Source organism: Emys orbicularis, chromosome 19, assembly GCF_028017835.1.
Source record: "Emys orbicularis isolate rEmyOrb1 chromosome 19, rEmyOrb1.hap1, whole genome shotgun sequence".
Classification (NCBI taxonomy): Eukaryota; Metazoa; Chordata; order Testudines; family Emydidae; genus Emys; species Emys orbicularis.
Genome location: NC_088701.1, coordinates 3,766,275 through 3,777,450, shown reverse-complemented (window position 1 = coordinate 3,777,450; position 11,176 = coordinate 3,766,275).

Below are 11,176 nucleotides of genomic sequence, written 5' to 3'. Positions count from 1 at the left end.
GCTTAACCAATCCCCGCCCTTCTTCTACCGCTAATTTGCATGACACAGTGTCACGGGTTGGAGGGAGATTGGCGGCAAGAGTTCTCATTGGTAGATTGCTTGCCCAATCACTGCCGTTTAAAGACCCTGGCTTCATGCTAGTGGGGCATCATGGGACGGTTGTCTCCATCCTGCTGTGCGTGGAGGCAATGCTGCCGGGGAAACTGAGGCAGGGGGCGCCCTGAGATCATAGAGCCACTCGGACTCACCACCGAGCTCTTTCCATCTGGAGCGATGAAATATCCCACAGTAGCGCTCTCCTCGGGGTTGTGTCAGGGGTGGGAGCTGGCATGGAAGGGTGGAGGGAGGAGGGATGCAGGAGGGAGTGGAGGGGTATCGGGTGGATGGGCAGGGCAGATGGGCACTGGCATGGAGCAGCCCACGGAGGGGTATGCGCTGGATGGGCACTGGCACGCAGCAGTGCAAGGGAGGGATGGCATTGCTTAGGGGCCGGCAGGCAGCAGCGACTGGCGGGGTGGCATTGCCGGGAGTTGGCACGCAGCCATACCGCGCCAAGGCATGGGCACGGCCAGGGCAGACGCAAGCCAGGAATCTTGTGCCGACGACCCGAGCAAACCGGCCTCGGTGCAGGGCCCAGACTCACAGCCTGGGCTCTCTGCCCTGCCAGGTGGAGACACTGGGGCAAGAACTAACAGGGAGGGGATCGGGGGGGGGGGCACTCAGCCCAGAGCTGCACAGTCCCTCTCTCCCCTCGCCCGGTCTCACATCAGGCCATGCAGCCTCTAGGCCAGACCCCCAGCTGGTGTAGACCAGCGTTGCGCCACTGGAGTCAGCACAGCTGGGCCCGTTTACACCAGCCGGGATCTGGCCCTTTATAAATGTTGATTTTGCAAAGCGAAGGGCTTGTTTATTTACGGCTCTAATAGGGGCCGCTCCCTGCAATTTACAGCCAGAGGGAGCCCAGGCAGAGCGAAGACAAACTGCTGGGGCCAGCTGCCCCACTGGCATAACCTGGCATCAGCCGGTGACTCCAGAGGAAGGGGCCGATTCCCCTTTAAGGCCCTGCATGGCCGATCCTTGCCTGAAGTACCACCTCTTACGCGTGATCGAGTCACCCGGCGGAGCTGGCCGGCCTCGGTCCAACGCACCGTTGTGCATGGCGCAGATTCTCTGCAATGATCTGCAAGGCCGCCCCACGATCCTGCTTCCCGCTCGCCTCGCACTATTAGGTGTATTACGGTAACAGCGAGACACACCCTGCCCCCAGATAGAGATCGAGGGCCCCATCTGCATGGACTCAGAGAAGCAGCCCCTGGGAGGGGGCAGGATCCCTGTACGAACAGCCCCAACACACCACCCCAGAGGCGGCTGCATCTCCGTACCAGGTGAGGGACCCCTCTCCCACCACAGAAGGGGTGGAGGGCAATGGCAGATGTTTATACAGGGATCCTTCACCCGGCGACAAGATGCAGCCACTTCTGGGGTGAGGCACGGGGGCTGCTTCACCCAGAGTCCCTGCGCAAAGGGGTGATTCTAGCAGGGGCTTTCCCCCCCCCCCCCTGCACAGCCTAGAGGGGCCAGAACATGACTGAGAATAGGAGAGAGCAGCTTGAAGGGGTTAAAGTGGCAGGGCCCGGGATGCTGGGGGCAACAGAACATGGCAGGGCAGCTCTGGGGTGGGCACAGCGGCTGGGAAATGAAGCCCAGGCCAGACAAGCTGAAAACCCAAGAAAACAACCAACCAAAACCCGGCCGCGGAGACACAACGCAGACAGGAAGGGGCTGGGGGCCATCACAGCTCGAATTAGCCACCTGCCGCCAGGGGCAGGGTTGTCATGACAGCTGGTAGTAAGAGGGTGTGACTGGAAGGTACCATGTAGGGCCGAAGAGCTTAGCCATGCCTTGCTGATGATAGACAAGGATCTCACCTGGTGCTGAAATGCAGCTGCCTCTGGGGTGGGGTGTGGCAGCTGTTTATATAGGGATCCCTCACCTAGAGCCACCATGCAGCCGCCTTGGGGTAGGGCACAGTGACTGTTTATACAGGGATGCCTCACCCTGCACTGAGATGCAGCTGCCTCTGGGGTGGGGCGCGGCAGCTGTTTAGACAGGGATCCTACACCCAGGACTGAGTGACTGGGTCTGGGGTGTGGTGTGGGGCACAGCGACTGTTTATCCAGGGTTCCCTCACCCTGCACTGAGATGCAGCAGCCTCTGGGGTGGAGCACGGCGGCTGTTTCACAACGCACAGCAACACCGCACAAGAAGCGAGGATACCGTATCCAATCGAAGCGCTGTGTGCGCGGGGGGGGGGGCATTTTAAGGGGGCACCAGCAGCTGGAGTTCATGGGGGGGGGGGCGGAGATCCCAGCAAGACCGCGGCTCCTGCCTGCGGAGAGGTGAGCCTGACCGGAGGGGAAGGCTGGAGGGACACGTGGCAGAGTCTTCAAGGCAGGAGATGTTTTAACTCTGGGGGGGGGTCTATCCAGGCCCTGATGGATTCTCATCCCCCATCCCTCATCCCCCATCCCCATCCCTTCCTCCCCCATGGATTTTCAGGGGGCTCCAGGGGCCCCCCACTCTGGGAAGGAGGCACTTGCTAGGCACCAGACATTTGCAGATCAGCCCAGACCAATACACCGACCAATGCCCGTGATTATCCCCCATCAGCTCAGCTCCCCTCTGTGGAGACACGCCAGAGACTAGAACTGGCCCAGGGCCACAAAACCTACAAGAGCCTCCCAGCTCGGGGGAGCCCTTGGGGGGTTTAGCCTCCGACACAGACCCTCTTTAGCATCCGTTCTGCTGTTGCCACCAAGGAAACACTCGGCCTGTTTCCTAGCCAGACACACAGCACCAGCGAGAGAAGGCCTCAGACGTACACTCCTTGCAGCATCTGGGTGACCAGACAGCAAGTGTGAAAAATCGGGACGGGGGGGGGGGGGGGGTAATAGGAGCCTATATAAGAAAAAGACCCCAAAATCGGGGCATCTGGTCACCCTACCTCAGGATCTCAGCTCCCTGCGTCGCTACCCTCGATGCTACCCCGAGCGTAGGCATGATTTGCACCCAGGAAGCAGCAGCTACCTACCCCTGTGACCCCTCCGCTGCCCCAGTGCCTCTCTGGGGCTGCTGGCTCCTTCCCCGGGATCTCGGCTTTCACTGATAGGAACAAGCCCCTGGCCAGCTGCGCTGGGGGGGGGGGGAACCTCAGAAAGGGGAATCCCTCACAGGGGCGAGTCTGGCAGGAGCGCACACGGGGTGCGAAGGGCGCCGCTGCCTCGGATGCCCCCGCGATGGCTGGCTGACGGCCGCCATCAGTAACGTCCCTCCTGTGAGAACGGGGGCTGGGAGGTGCACGGAGGCAGGATGGCCCAGTAGTTAGTGCACTAGCCTGTCTTGGGAAAGCCGAGGTCACTTCCCTGCTCTGTCACAGATGGCCGGGGTGACCTTGGGCAAGTCACCGCTCTGTGCCTCAGTTTCCCCATCTGGAACATGAGGACAGTAGCGCTGCCCTGCCTCACAGAGCGGGCTGGGAAGATACATACAGTAAAGATTGGGAGGCGCCCAGATACCGCAGTGATGGGGGCCAGGTAATCACCTTGACTAGCTAGACCTGTGCAAGCCACGGTTCACATTGGTGCCACACGGGGATGGAGTTTGGGAGGGGCCACCCCTTAATTCCCCCCCCCCCAATCAAAGAACTGAGCCCATGGGCCACGCTGCTCCCCCACCCCACCCTGAACGGATCATGGCCCCAGAGACCCAGCGGGCAACAGGATCAAACCCGGAACCACAGCGCCATCCACTGTGGGTGGCAGCTCATGTGGGCGGGACTTAGTTTGTGGGCGGGGCATGGAAAGGCCCCTCCCTCCAGTCTGATACTGGTGGAAGTGGGCATCTGGCTGCAGGTGTGAGGGCGGTGTGATCTGTGCCCCGTCACCATGAGGGGCAGGCAGCTACCCCGCCGGGAGAAATCCCCGGCAAGGGAAGGCCTCAATTCTGCGAGAGATTGGAGCCGCCCTGCCAGGCCAATGCCCTGGCCATTATCAACATCCTGTCCCCGCCCCTTTCCTTCTCCAAATGGCTCCTGTTTCGTGACAGGGAATCCCCGCCCCCGCCCCTACGAGTGAACGGTGCACGTGGACCATGCGTTCCCTGGGGCTCTACGCTCCCTTTGCCAGTATTCTGGGCCCTGCCCCTGGTGTCAGTGAGAGCAGCCTCAGGGCTGCTCCAGTGCTGCTCCGCCCCTGGGAAGCGGAGAACAGCGTAGGGCATGCTGGCCATGCCCCCATCGGCCCCCTACACCAGAAGCAGGGTCGGTGCAGGGTCCTTAGGGGTCAGAGACACCCCTCCTGCAATGGGGGAGGGGAAGGGGGAATCTGAGTGTAGAACCAGACCCCATCGCTTTCCACTTGCCACAGAGGCCGTGGGTGAACGAGAACCCAGCCAGGCCCACAGATCCAGGCTGGTCACCCAGAGATCCTCAGACCCAATGTGAAATGCCCTGGAGACACACAGCCGCCCCTGAGGTGTACCCAGGAACTGGGGGTGCCCCTGGCTCGGGGAACCTCCTGAATCAAGTCTCGGGAGAGCAGCCATTCCCCTCTGGTTCCCCTGCTGCTGATCCCTGACTGGAAAGCAGGCAACTGCTTCCTGCCAGCCTCCGAGCTGTCACCCGGGCTGCTTTATTGCTAGCTTCCTGCAGTCTTATCAATCGAAACTGACTTGGCAAAGTCCCTGTGACTCACCCAGGCATCTTCCGAATCAGAATTCGGTTCAGTGCCCCCCACTACCTGCAGCACCCCCTCAGGGCCAGGAGTTTCCACAAGCGCTCAGCGGTGGGTGGAACGGCCCCAGGAACAGCTGAGTGACCCCAATTTACGCCCACGGAGGATCTAGCCCGTTATCATTTCTCTGACAGCAGCACCTGGAAGTCTCAACGGAGATAGGGGCCCCCTCATGCCAGAAGGAGAAGCTGCCCAGACCCCGACCGGGATCGGGGCCCCCCGTCCTGCCGGGCGCTGCCCAGACCCCGACCGGGATCGGGGCCCCCCGTCCTGCCGGGCGCTGCCCAGACCCCGACCGGGATCGGGGCCCCCCCGTCCTGCCGGGCGCTGCCCAGACCCCGACCGGAATCGGGGCCCCCCCGTCCTGCCGGGCGCTGCCCAGACCCCGACCGGGATCGGGGCCCCCATGGTGCCAGGAGCTGCCCAGACCCCGACCGGGATCGGGGCCCCCATGGTGCCAGGCGCTGCCCAGACCCCGACCGGGATCGGGGCCCCCCGTCCTGCCGGGCGCTGCCCAGACCCCGACCGGGATCGGGGCCCCCCGTCCTGCCGGGCGCTGCCCAGACCCCGACCGGGATCGGGGCCCCCCGTCCTGCCGGGCGCTGCCCAGACCCCGACCGGGATCGGGGCCCCCCCGTCCTGCCGGGCGCTGCCCAGACCCCGACCGGGATCGGGGCCCCCATGGTGCCAGGCGCTGCCCAGACCCCGACCGGGATCGGGGCCCCCATGGTGCCAGGCGCTGCCCAGACCCCGACCGGGATCGGGGCCCCCCGTCCTGCCGGGCGCTGCCCAGACCCCGACCGGGATCGGGGCCCCCCGTCCTGCCGGGCGCTGCCCAGACCCCGACCGGGATCGGGGCCCCCATGGTGCCAGGCGCTGCCCAGACCCCGACCGGGATCGGGGCCCCCATGGTGCCAGGCGCTGCCCAGACCCCGACCGGGATCGGGGCCCCCATGGTGCCAGGCGCTGCCCAGACCCCGACCGGGATCGGGGCCCCCCGTCCTGCCGGGCGCTGCCCAGACCCCGACCGGGATCGGGGCCCCCCCGTCCAGCCGGGCGCTGCCCAGACCCCGACCGGGATCGGGGCCCCCCCGTCCAGCCGGGCGCTGCCCAGACCCCGACCGGGATCGGGGCCCCCCCGTCCTGCCGGGCGCTGCCCAGACCCCGACCGGGATCGGGGCCCCCATGGTGCCAGGCGCTGCCCAGACCTTACCTAGGGCCCCCGTGGTGCCGAGCAGGGAGTTGCTGGTCCCTGACCCCGCCCTGCTAATCACCCCCCCGCGAACGCGCAGAGCCCCGGGGAATCCGCCCCCCCCCCGGCTCCTGCCATGTTACCTTCCAAGGTGCGCGCGGATCCCCCACTCGCGCGCCGCTGGGGGCTGGTTCCCCCTTGTCTGCTGCACCCGGATCTGCGGCGCTGGGGCCGGAGGAAGGTGTGTCTCTCCCAGACCTCAGCAATCGACTTCCCGCATCTGATCGGCCTCCCTGGGCTGATGTGGCTGCACCGGGGGAAGCCTGGCGCAGGCCCCCCCCCGCGATCCGGCGTGACGAGCGGAGCGGGGGCGGGTTTGCAAACAGGAGTCACCGGCCCCACCTGCGGGCGGTCCGGGGCGCCGGGCACGGCGCTGCAGGGGGGTGGAGCCGGTGCACGGGGCTGGATCGCGGGGGGCCCGATCCCCCGCTGGTGTCAATCAGCATCGCTCCATTGGAGTCAATGGGGCCAGATCCCCCGCTGGTGTAAATCAGCATCGCTCCATTGGAGTCAATGGGGTCAGATCCCCCGCTGGTGTAAATCAGCATCGCTCCATTGGAGTCAGTGGGGTCAGATCCCCCGCTGGTGTAAATCAGCATCGCTCCATTGGAGACAATGGGGCCAGATCCCCCGCTGGTGTAAATCAGCATCGCTCCATTGGAGTCGATGGGGCCAGATCCCCCGCTGGTGTAAATCAGCGTCGCTCCATTGGAGTCAATGGGGCCAGATCCCCCGCTGGTGTAAATCAGCATCGCTCCATTGGAGTCAATGGGGTCAGATCCCCCGCTGGTGTAAATCAGCATCGCTCCATTGGAGTCAATGGGGCCAGATCCCCCGCTGGTGTAAATCAGCGTCGCTCCATTGGAGTCGATGGGGCCAGATCCCCAGCTGGTGTAAATCAGCGTCGCTCCATTGGAGTCGATGGGGCCAGATCCCCAGCTGGTGTAAATCAGCGTCGCTCCATTGGAGTCGATGGGGCCAGATCCCCAGCTGGTGTAAATCAGCGTCGCTCCATTGGAGTCGATGGGGCCAGATCCCCCGCTGGTGTAAATCAGCATCGCTCCATTGTAGTCGATGGGGCCAGATCCCCTGCTGGTGTAAATCAGCGTCGCTCCATTGGAGACAATGGGGCCAGATCCCCCGCTGGTGTAAATCAGCATTGCTCCATTGGAGTGAGGCCGATTTGCTCCACCTGAGGATCTAGCCCATTGTTCCAGTAGCCACTCAACACCTGTCAGAGCTGGAGGCTCCCTTCCTGCCCAACCACAGTAAGGGACAATTTTCGCTCCGTTAGGTTTGTTTGTTTTAATCTCATTCCCACTTGGGACAGCTGGAAATTTCAAAACACCTGGATTTCCAGCCGAAGATCCTGAGTTCAGATCCGCTTTGGGGGAAAAAGCCATTTTCCCTCTAAATACATTTTTAAAAAAGTTTTGAACCCACTTTTTTCCCACCGGCTCTGATGGTTATTGTTATGTTCCTGGCGTACAGATAGAGAAGTTAGACAAAAGCATAAAATCCTTTCACAGGGCTGTTGCAATATAACACGGCTTTATTTCTCAGCATTCAGAATGACAACACACAAGAACCAAAAAAAAGAGAGAGACAAAACAGGCTGCTCCCTGCAGCCCCGCTTACCCCTTATTCTAAACCGGATCTCTGCAGACTGACAGCTATGACCAAAATTCCACACTTCCCTACAGAGCCCCAGTCTGCCAGCAGGACCAGGAAGCCCCTCACCCCCAAATTTAAAGTGCTAGCTTAACATTTGAAACCTGTTTCAATACACTGCGGTTATTAGCCTCAGCGAAAGGAGCTCTTGTGTCAACAACATGCAATGAAGGGGGAAGAGAGGCTTGCTCTCGGAACAAGCAATGAGGAATTACAAACCCTTGCATCAGAACTGACCTTGCACAATGCAAAGGAGCGAGCGAGCGCAAAGCTAGAACGCAGGGGCCTTATTGGCCATGTAGTTTGCAAGCTGCCCTCTCTCCCCTGGATCTCCCCAGCTCCCAATCCCTGCAAAACCCTGCCAATGACCCACCCTACCTCTAACTTCCTTCCAGCTATTCTAAAGGGCTGGCCATCTGCCTGCCTATTCCTCAGTTCAACTGGATCCTGGTAGGAGAAATTCTCACCCCAGAGGCAGAACGCGCTAATGGATCCAGTCCATGGGTCCCCAGATGCTCCATGCATTGCATGGCCTGTCTAAGTCCTGGAGGGCAGGGAACGGCTGTTCAGCGGAGGTGAGCGGGAGTTTTTCCACAAAAGTTTGTGCCCAATTCAAGTTCACCGAAACTCCTTGCAGGAAACGGATGCATTTTTGGGATTGACAAAGTTTGGAGGAAAACGACGCTTTGAAATGGGCAAAACATCCTGTTGGGGCATTTTCCCCCCAAGAATTCTGGTTTCCTGGTTGAGAACGACGGCTGGATTTGAAATTGAAGCGCAGCAGGGTACGAAGAAATGAAAACGGTCAACGTCAAAGTGCTGTGAAACGATCCGCGTGAAACTGGCGGATGGGCCCGACACAATTTTCCTTCCCAGCTTCTGTGAAACTTTTGGAGATTTAAACTTTTGCTCCTGATTTGGGACGGGAAAATTATCCGCTCTCGTGAAAGTGTTTGCAAGACAGGAAATCTCTTTCCAGCCCAGCTCCTCTGCTCCGACTGACTGGTAGGGAGGTCTCCGGGACCAACACCAAATGATGTAGAGGCCCCTTTCCAACGCCCCACACACTTCTGCGGCCTGTGCAGGAGCCCTCCCCAGCTGGTGTGGAACTGGCTTGTGGGGTGGCCAAAGCTGTTGTCAGCTCCTGGGGGTTATGGGAGTGGAAAGCATGAGTTAGAGCAGCCCCAAGGCTGCTGTTGCTGAGAATACAGATCAGACAGGACCCAGCACACAGATAACAGCAAGGTGGCTCAAAGCTCCGGCTGCCTCCAACCACTTCTGGGCATGTCCCAAACACGGGGAGCAGTTAGGGGAGAATTAGGTCTCCCAGGCCAATCCCCCCTTCTCGAGCCACTGGCTCCAACTTCCCTCCCAGAGCTGGGGTGAGAACCCAACAATCCTGGCACCCCTGAGCTCTGCACTAATCACCAGACCCCCCTCTCCTCCCAGAGCCAGGGGTACAACCCAGGAGATCTGACTGCTGCGTCACTGCTCCATGCTGCCTCTCGGCAGCAGGGTTGTTTGCCTGGCACGTTTCACCAACGCTTGGCTCACACGCTTGTGTACATGTGCCAGCTAATGGGCCCTCCCCCAGCACCGTTGCAGGGAAGGAGGGGAAGGGGCTATGCGTGAGTGAGTTCCTCCTTCGTAACCGCCTTCCCCAGGGTCAGCTGCCGCATCCTGTTTCTGCAGAGGTCCCCAGTGAATTGGAAAGGAGCCGTGGGTTCATGCCCCTGATGGCTTGGGTGAGTCACGTTATTGTGTTGGGCCTCAGTTTCCCCATTTGTGAAACAGGGATGATACTTGCTTTGTCTATTTGTCCCCTTGGGCAGGGACTGTCCCTCATTCTGTCTGTGTGATGGCCCAACGGGGGCCCCGATCTCAGCTGGCACCTGTGCAGCGCCCAGCCCAGCGGGGCCCCGATCTCAGTCAAGGTCTGTGCCGTGCCCTGTTCTCCAGTGTTGCCATAATAAGTAGTAAGTGACTTGCCCAAGGCGACTCAGAGAGGCTGCTTCAGAGAGAAAGGATGGCCCAGTGGATAGAGCACTCACCTGGGACTTGGGAGAACTGGGTCCAAGTCCCTGCTCCTCCCCTCACTCCTTGTGTGACCTTGGGGAAGTCACTTAGCCTCTCCGTGCCTCAGTTTCCCCATGCGTACAATGGGGATAATCACCCTCAGCCATGCGGAGTTACGCCAGCTGGGGGTCCAGCCCAGTGACCCCTAATGGAGCTGTGCCCATTTACACCAGGATCTGGCCTCAGTGACCCCCCCACAGTACAACCCCCTTTGCACCAGCTGGGGATCGGGCCCCCGCTTTCCGAGCACGCAGCCCCTCCACTGAGGCTGCCAGCGCTGCTTCCAGCAGGTTCAACCTCTGCAGCGTCTCTTCTCCAGCGCAAGCAGCCGGCAGCTCTGCCAGGGAGGATGAGGGATTGCTGAGCCGTCTCTCTGCGCCAGCCCTGCAGTGCAGCCACTCCCACGCCCTGGCTGCCCGGGCAAGGCTCGCCTCGCGCTGCCTGAAGGCAGGGTGCTGGAGAACTCAAGGCCCTGGGTTGCCCAGGGGCAGGGGCAGAATGAAAGCCCCATCCTCGGAGCCAGGCCCCCGGCGGGTGGAAATGGGCGATGCTCCATTGGAGCGCAGGCAGCTATGCCACTTGGCCTCACCGGGCATAGAGTTGCCAGGTAGCCGAACACCCAGTTGAAAAGGGACCCTCCCCAGCCCGGTGAACATGAGCGAGTGAGTGAGGGTGGGGGGAAGCGAGCGACGGAGGGAGGGGGGATGGAGTGAGCGGGGCAGGGCGGGGCCTCAGAGAAGGGGCGGGGCAAGGGTGTTCTGTTTTGTTCGGTCAGAAAGTTGGCAACCCTGGGCAACCAGCCCCCCCTCTCCCCCGGGAGGGGTCTGATGCTGAGCTGGCTGCAGGATTCGCCTCCTTCAGATACATCCCCATATGCTCCGCTACCACTGGGGCGGGGCCGCAGGACGCGCCTCAGCCCTGGTGCTTCTGGGCAACCTACAACCCAGCCCCCTGGGCAAAGCACCGCCCAGGGCGTCTCTGCTCTTGCTGGGCTCTTTGACGCCTCTGTCCCTGGTGGTAGTAACCCAGGCTCCCGCAGGCAGGTCCTGCTTAGTGAAATCCTCCAGCAGGGGGCAGTGCAGGAAGGCAGCGGCCTGGGCAGCAGAGGGTTACTGCCGCAGGCCAGCCAGCTACAGGGGGGTTAAGTGCAGCTCTCTGCCTTCCCTGTGGGCCCTGGGGGGCAGAGAATAGCCACAGTGTAGGGAGCCCCAACCATGCCCCTGATCTGCCCCTCTGCCCCCAGACAGAGGCTGGGACCAAGGGGAGGGCAGGGCCCTTAGCCAGCCCCACACCAGCCGGTGGCCATGGGAATCGAACCGGGGAGTGCCACCCCTTAAAGTGCCTGAACTAAAAGAGCCTGCTGCTAGCCCTCAACCTCCAGCCCCCA